The sequence below is a fragment of the Oncorhynchus mykiss genome, chromosome 2 (genome assembly GCF_057628025.1).
Source record: "Oncorhynchus mykiss isolate SJ-2025 chromosome 2, ASM5762802v1, whole genome shotgun sequence".
Taxonomy (NCBI): Eukaryota; Metazoa; Chordata; class Actinopteri; order Salmoniformes; family Salmonidae; genus Oncorhynchus; species Oncorhynchus mykiss.
In genome coordinates this window covers 23,865,677-23,873,619 of record NC_143023.1, presented here as the reverse complement: position 1 = coordinate 23,873,619, position 7,943 = coordinate 23,865,677, and the positions used below count along the sequence as shown (strand labels likewise).

Here is a 7,943-nt window from a genome sequence, read left to right as displayed (position 1 = left end):
GTTTGTTGGTGATGTGGACACCAAGGAACTTGAAGCTCTTAACCTGCTCCACTACAGCCCCTTCAATGAGAATGGGGTGATGCTTGGTCTCCCTTTACCTGTAGTCCACAATCACCTCCTTTGTCTTGATTATGTTGAGGGATAGGTTGTTATTCTGGCACCACCCAGCCAGGTCTCTGACCTCCTCTCTACAGGCTGTGTCATCATTGTCGGTGATCAGGCCTACCACTGTTGTGTCGTCTGCAAACTTAATGATGGTGCTGGAGTCGTGCCTGGCCATGCAGTCGTGGGTGAACAGGGAGTACAGGGGGGGACTGAGCATGCACCCTTGAGGGGCTTGTGAATGTTGACCTGTTTTAAGCGTGATCACACAGTTGTCCGGAACAGCTGATGCTCTCATGCATGCCTCAGTGGTGCTTGCCTCGAAGTGAGCATAGAAGTGATTTAGCTTATCTGGTAGGCTTGTGTCACTGGGCAGCTCGCGGCTGTGCTTCCCTTTGTAGTCTGTAATAGTTTGCAGGCCCTGTCACATCCGACGAGCATCGGAGCCGGTGTAGTGCGATTCAATCTTAGTCCTGTATTGGCGCTTTGTCTGTTTGATGGTTCATTGGAGGGCATAGCAGGATTTCTTATATGCTTCCCAGGTTAGAGTCTCGCACCTTGAAAGCGGCAGAATGTTGCCTGTAATCCATGGTTTCTGGTTGGGGTATGTACGTACAGTCACTGTGGGGAGGACGTCCTTGATGCACTTATTGATAAAGCCTGTGACTGATGTGGTGTACTCCTCAATACCATCGGAAAAATCCCAGAACATATTCCAGTCTGTGCTCGCAAAACAGTCCTGAAGATTAGCATCTGCTTCATCTGACCACTGGTGCTTCCTGCTTTAATTTTTGCTTGTAAGCAGGTATCAGGAGGATAGAATTATGGTCAAATTTGCCAAATGGAGGGCGAGGGAGAGCTTTGTACGCGTCTCTGTGTGTGGAGTAAAGGCGATCTAGAATGCTTTTCTTTCTGGTTGAGCATTTAACATGCTGATACAAATTAGGTAAAACTGATTTTAAGTTTCCTTGCATTAAAGTCTCGGGCCACTAGGAGCGCCACCTCTGGAAGAGCGTTTTCCTGTTTGCTTATTTCCTTATACAGCTGACTGAGTGCGGTCTTAGGGCCAGAATTCGTCTGTGGTGGTAAATAAACAGCCGTGATAAAAATAGATGAAAACTCTCTTGGCAAATAGTGTGGTCTAGAGCTATCATGAGAAACTCTACTTCAGGCGAGCAAAATCTAGAGACTTCCTTAGATTTCGTGCACCAGCTATTGTTTACAAATATACACAGATTGCCCCCCCCCTTATCTTACCGGAGTGTGCTGTTCTAGCCGGTGCAGCATATATCCTGCGAGCTGAATGTTATCCATGTCGTCATTCAGCCATGATTCGGTGAAACATAAGATATTGCGGTTTTTGATGACCCGTTGGTAGGATATTCGTGATCGTACCTTGTCTAATTTATTGTCCAAGGATTGTAAGTTGGCAAGTAATATTGAAAGTAATGGCAGATTTCCCACTCACCGTCTGCAGATCCTTACAAGGCACCCCGCACTGTGTACTCTATACCTGCATCTCTTTCTCTTGCCAATGACGGGGATTTTGACCTGGTCGGGTGTCTGAAGTACATCCTGTGCGTCCTGCTTGTTTAAGAAAAATCTTTGTCTAATCTGAGGTGAGTGATCGCTGTCCTGATATCCAGAAGCTCTGTTTTGCCGTAAAATTTGGTGGCAGAAACATTATGTACAAAATAAGTTACAAATAGCTAGAAAAATAACACATAATAGCACAATAGGTTGGGCGCCTGTAAAACGGCTGCCATTTCTTCTGTGTTTGTTTATATTGTTGCTCAGTGTAGTTCCTCCTGTCCATAGCACACACAGAGCAGTGTTGGGAGTATTATGTGGTAAAGTCCAAGAAGCCGTGGTTATATTATATATATAATATATAGGATATATTGTCATGCATGGGGAGTTGTTAGGCCCAGTGAGTTAGCTGAGGCCTATATCATCCACAGTTCTCCAAAATATTTGCACAACTTCTTGCCTGATATGCTCTCCTCATACGCAATCATGAAATACACAAAGGAATGCCTGTGCTTTCAGCCTGGGTCTCTTCCCCAGAACCATTCCCAACTCTCTCTGTTATTGTTTCAAAGTCCACCCAGCAATGACAATTTATGCTGATGGGGACGGGAATGTTTTAATTGCAGGATCAGCTGCCTGAGAGGAGAGAGGAGCTAGCTCCAGCTCCACAAACGAAATGAAAAGCTCTATCAGCCGAGTGGAGGATGAGACGAAAGGAGGGAGAAAAGAAAGACAGAGGCACTTTAGCGGCACGCCAAGACTGAAGACTGAGCCTCTCCTCCTCTCCTCCATGGTCTTTGAGGAGCCACTCAATCAATACGATGCCTGACATCAAACCCATCACATCTCAGGCTTAACTCCCAACCCTCCATAAGGACAAACAGAGCAGAGAAAGGAGTCTCACTGTAGAGAGAGTCCACGGCTCCATGTAACATTCCTGTTCAGACAGGAATCAGGGGTTAAAAAACTATAGCGAAGAGTTTAAACAGTAAACTGAATAAATGTACCGTATGTGACTGTGTGGTAGACCTGCGTAAGTGTCTAGCTATCTACTGTACTGAGAGAGGCCCCTTCTCAGCCTGCACTCACTCTCTCTCCAAATGATATGGAGAAGACCTTGTGAAGGTCTCTCACTGCTCCTGACCATTAACCAGGGGCTAAGAAAGGTCACCATCTCATAACTCAAAGGAACCTATAAGTCCCATAATCCACGGTGGTGTTGCAGCCTTGGAGGAGGACGGGCAAGATGACCCCTTGCTCCGCTACTGGGGGTCTCAGACATCACATGACAGCCATAACTCTTCATGCGTGTAATATATCACATTATCACACATTTCAGCCATGGCTAACTCATGAATAATCCAGAGAGTCTAATTTATAGGCTAAATGTGTCATGCACTACTAGCGCTCGTTTGACTTTGGTGATGGTCATGGCATGCAATGATAAATAGCCGTTTTGAATATCATGCCAGCTATTTGATTGCATGTCTGTGTTCAGCATAAGGTACGTTATGCTTCCACAGGGAGATTAATTGATGAGGTTAAGTTAATTTATATGTGTCATAAGTGTATGCACAGTGAAATAGTGGTGTCATAAGGGTATGCACAGTGAAATAGTGGTGTCATAAGGGTATGCACAGTGAAATAGGGGTGTCATAAGGGTATGCAAAGTGAAATAGGGTGTCATAAGGGTATGCACAAGGAAATAGGGGTGTCATAAGGGTGTGCACAGTTGTTACGTTCCCCAGTTTATGTGTTGTAGTTTGTGTATTTGCATGTGTTTATTTCAGGAAATGGCTTCCTGAAATCCCTCAAGCAGCTGATTGGTCGACTCCATGGCTAATTGGAGAGCTGACCCCGCCCCCTCGTCAAGACACAGCTGTCTCCAATTACCCATTCCTTCAGAAGCTATATAAAAGCCAGTGTTCTGTTCAGGAGAGAGAGATTTGCTGGGAGGTCATTGCAGAGAGATTTTGCTGGAGGTTGATGATTGCTGAGGTTCATTGCTGGGAGGTCATTGCATGGAGATTGAATGTGAGGGAGGTCATTGCTGAGAGAGGAGGCTGATGGCTGTGGATAGTGTACTATGTTAGTTGTTGGTAGCAATTGGTATGTTCTGTGAGTTTGTTGCTCAGGTAGAGCTTATTTGATGTCCTTTGTTTCTTAGTTTGTTTGTGAAATTGTTTAATATTCTGTTTCAATTGTTCCCAGGGGGAAAGGGGAAGGCACCTTGGGAGTGCTTAGGCAAGAGGCCCGCGGGCATACATATATACCCGTAGTATATTCACTGTCTAGGCACACTAGGTAAGACCTGGGCGGACCACCCCCTTTATTTTGGTTAGGGCACCAGATGGTGCTAAATTAGGTAAGTAGTTGGTAGGCAGGTAAGATAGGAGAAGGGGGGGGCTTTGAGATTGACATTCTTTGCTTTGGTTCCGTCCAGCCCCTTTTTCCCCATATTACCGTGTAAAGGAATAAAGTCCTTGTAAACGGTACCACATTCTGCCTGTTGTCATCCTTACTCGCACCTACAGTCCATACCTTTTTCACTTCACAGAGAGTTTAGTTGTAGCAGGGTGTTGCGTTCCCTCTTCATAGAGGTGTGCGTAACAACAGTGAAACAGGGGTGTCATAAGGGTATGCACAGTGAAATAGGCATGTTACAAGGGTATGCACAAGGAAATAGGGGTGGCATAAGGGTATGCACAGTGACATAGGGGTGTCATAAGGGTACGCACAAGGAAATAGGGGTGTCACAAGGGTATGCACAAGGAAATAGGGGTGTCATAAGGGTGTGCACAGTGAGATAGGGGTGTCATAAAGGTATGCACAGTGAAACAGGGGTGTCACCGGGGTATGCACAGTGAAATAGGCATGTTATAAAGGTATGCCCAAGGAAATAGGGGTGTCATAAGGGTATGCATAGTGACATAGGGGTGTCACAATGGTATGCACAGTGAAATATGTGTGTCAGAAGGGTATGCACAGTGAAATAGGGGTGTCATAAGGGTATGCACAGTGAAATAGGGGTGTCATCGGGGTATGCACAGTGAAATAGGGGTGTCATAAAGGTGTGCACAGTGAGATATGGGTGTCATAAAGGTATGCACAGTGAAACAGGGGTGTCATAAGGGTATGCACAGTGAAATAGGCATGTTATAAGGGTATGCACAAGGAAATAGGGGTGGCATAAGGGTATGCACAGTGACATAAGGGTGTCATAAGGGTATGAACAAGGAAATAGGGGTGTCACAAGGGTATGCACAAGGAAATAGAGGTGTCATAAGGGTGTGCACAGTGAGATAGGGGTGTCATAAAGGTATGCACAGTGAAACAGGGGTGTCATAAGGGTATGCACAGTGAAATAGGCATGTTATAAAGGTATGCACAAGGAAATAGGGGTGGCATAAGTGTATGCACAGTGAAATAGGGGTGTCACAAGGATATGCACAGTGAAATAGGGGTGTCATAAGGATATGCACAGTGATGTAAACAACAATGAAATATGACAAACAGACAAGACAAAGAGAGAGGTGTGTTTTCTTAGCTCCACTCCAATACATAAGATATCCATGATGATATATTCATCTTTGCTCGGTATCCTTTCGATAATTTCTCTCCTCAAGCATGCCACATGGTGATCGATCACTAAAGGCTTTTCCAATTTGTGCCATGAAATCTTCATGGCAATAGCACTTTGTCCATAAAGTGCATTTTCATGAATTGGTCCAAACATTTAGTCTACTCCCTCAAACATATTTATTGTCCAACTGCAACTGCAACACAAACCAGTATCTTTTGATTTTAGTGATCCATGTTATTGGCTTCCACTTGCACTGACAGGCTATTAATCTTGGGATGGTTTTTGTCCGGTGCGGCAGAGTGCTTGCTATCAGCAGGGCTAAATTAGTAGTCGGGCTTTGTGTCCCCACTTTAGCATGAAATTGAGCATCATTCTTGTATTCATCATCTTTAAACTCCTTATCTACCGCACGGCACCGCCTTTCAGAAACAATTTCTCTCTATGGAAAACACTGATAAAGATTCCCCTTCTTCTTAAAAATAAAACAAAAAAATGACTGAGGTTGTTGGGGTTTATCCTCTGTTTAATATGTGGTTGGTAACCTACAGGCTAGAGATCCATCCAAGGGGAACACACCACCACTCTGTAGTCCTCCTCATTGCTAAAAATAAAGGTGCCTTGACATTTGATGCGAGTGCCATCTGAAGCGGGCCATTGAACCCTTTTTGGTGCTATCTAGCACCATTTCTTCAAGTAGTGCACCTTTCGGTTTATTGTAGTTAATCTGTGTTCATTTAGTTCCTGTACAATTCAAGGGTCTGTATTCCACCTGTTTTGTCCACGCAATATCTTCTCCATTTACCGAATGTAGGTCCTATGATCTACATGCACCCCAGTGGAGACGGCTGAGGGGAGGACGGCTCATAATAATGGCTGAAATGGAGTAAATGGAATGGCATCAAACATCATGGAAACCATGTTTGATGTGTTTGATACCTTTCCACCGAGTCCATTCCAGCCATTACCACGAGCCTGTCCTCCCCAATTAAGGTGCCACCAACTTCCTGTGATGCATCCTAATCCCTTCCCATAATGATAACATTTTCCATTCTCCTATATGTTGACTTAAATCCACACTTTCCACATAATCCTTATATTCTTCCCATATTACATTTACTCTGTACTCCGCATGTCTTCCCTCTCCCCTTCATGTCTCAGCAGGGACACACACACACACACACACACACACACACACACACTGTGGGTCTGTTTGACACGTTTAGTGTCAAAGCTATCTCAAGCCTTTTTTACTTGACATTTAAGGCCTACTCTCATTTCACTCCAAATGTCGCCGGGGCTCCTGTGTTGCCTGACTCCAGGGAGTGGACAGATGGGCTACATGAGAACCAGCTAAGAATGTCTGGGAATCCATCTGATGGCTGGAACATGTGTATGAAAGCAATAAATGATGTCCTTCCAGGTCTATAACACATCCGAGGCTGGAGGGCATTTTTTTCTCACGCCTAATCACAAATTATCTTCACGCAATTAAAGCAATGTTCGGTTGTTCTAAACTAATTCAATCTTTGTATGCCTAATGATAACCTTGAATATAGATATTGATCTCTACTCCTTAGGCTTAGAGCGACCCCTCGTATTGTTAATATCCTAATGCACTGGGGACAACAGATAGTAAAAGACAGGGTCAACGACTGAATGAGACGAATCAAACATGCTGCTTCAACACGCAGCTCAGAGGTTACACACCAGGCTTTGTACAAGGACAACCATCTATAAATCGTAACATGGGTGTACACCGTTAGAAATGAATGAAGTCGCTGGCTGATGGCTGGTAAGGCATCTCCAGGAGAACCCCCTATGGATCCACCAGGTCGTCCCGCGCCGCCGGAGAAATTCCATTTCGTCATTCTGTGATAAGAGACAAGTGATAGCAGATAACGACCTATGTCAACACAAGCTAAATTAAAAATGTGGAGACTTAAAACTCAATATTATCTCAACAAACATAATGCAATTTATTCTGCTAACATTACCGGTTTAAGTTCAGGAGGTTGATGGATGTTGATTGATAGTTGAGGGGAAAGGACAAGGGGTCTCCCTTAGGCTCAGTGCAGACAGGCGATGGTAGCTTTATTGGGTTCCCACGCTATCTGGGATATGAGTGGTGTCCGGGAAACGCAGATCTCCAAGGTAGTTAGAAACCCAAGTGACTTCCCTAATCAGAATGTATGTCATTGAATGATACACATTAATACATATAAACATAAAGGTATAGCGTATATGGCTTAACGTCCTGAAGCACTGACAATATTAAGTGCTACACGTTGTCAAGACTCCAAGGACTATTCAATCAAAGCTGCATTGCAGAATTTATGCAGAAGCAGCACCCCCGAGGTGCCTTATTGCTATTATAAACTGGATACCAACGTAATTATAGCAGTAAAAATAAATGTTTTGTCATACTGGTGGTATACGGTCTGATATACCATGGCTGTCAGCCAATCAGCATTCAGGGCTCGAACCACCCAGTTTATAATGTCCAATAAGACACCTGTATGTTCAATGGTCCGTGGGTAATAGCTAGTTGGTGAACAATAATACAGCAAAAGCATTGCTGACGCATGTTTCATTGAGCCCTAAATCAAATAGAATTGACATTTCCTGAGATAAATGGATGTCAAATAGAATATATAATACATACTTGATAAAGGGCAATACCCACCAAATCAAACGAATGAACGTATTTACCCCTGATATATTTGTGCTG

General features: G+C 44.1%; 1 long non-coding RNA gene across 1 annotated transcript; it reads right to left on the bottom strand.

Moving 5' to 3' along the window:
• Positions 1-6,225: 6,225 nt before the first annotated feature.
• Positions 6,226-7,391, bottom strand: LOC110538989 (uncharacterized). The gene is made up of 2 exons (XR_002475853.3): positions 7,210-7,391; positions 6,226-7,084 (listed from the first exon to the last, which is right to left on the bottom strand). It is a non-coding gene; the product is annotated as an uncharacterized LOC110538989 (long non-coding RNA).
• Between the last annotated feature and the right edge of the window lie 552 nt (positions 7,392-7,943).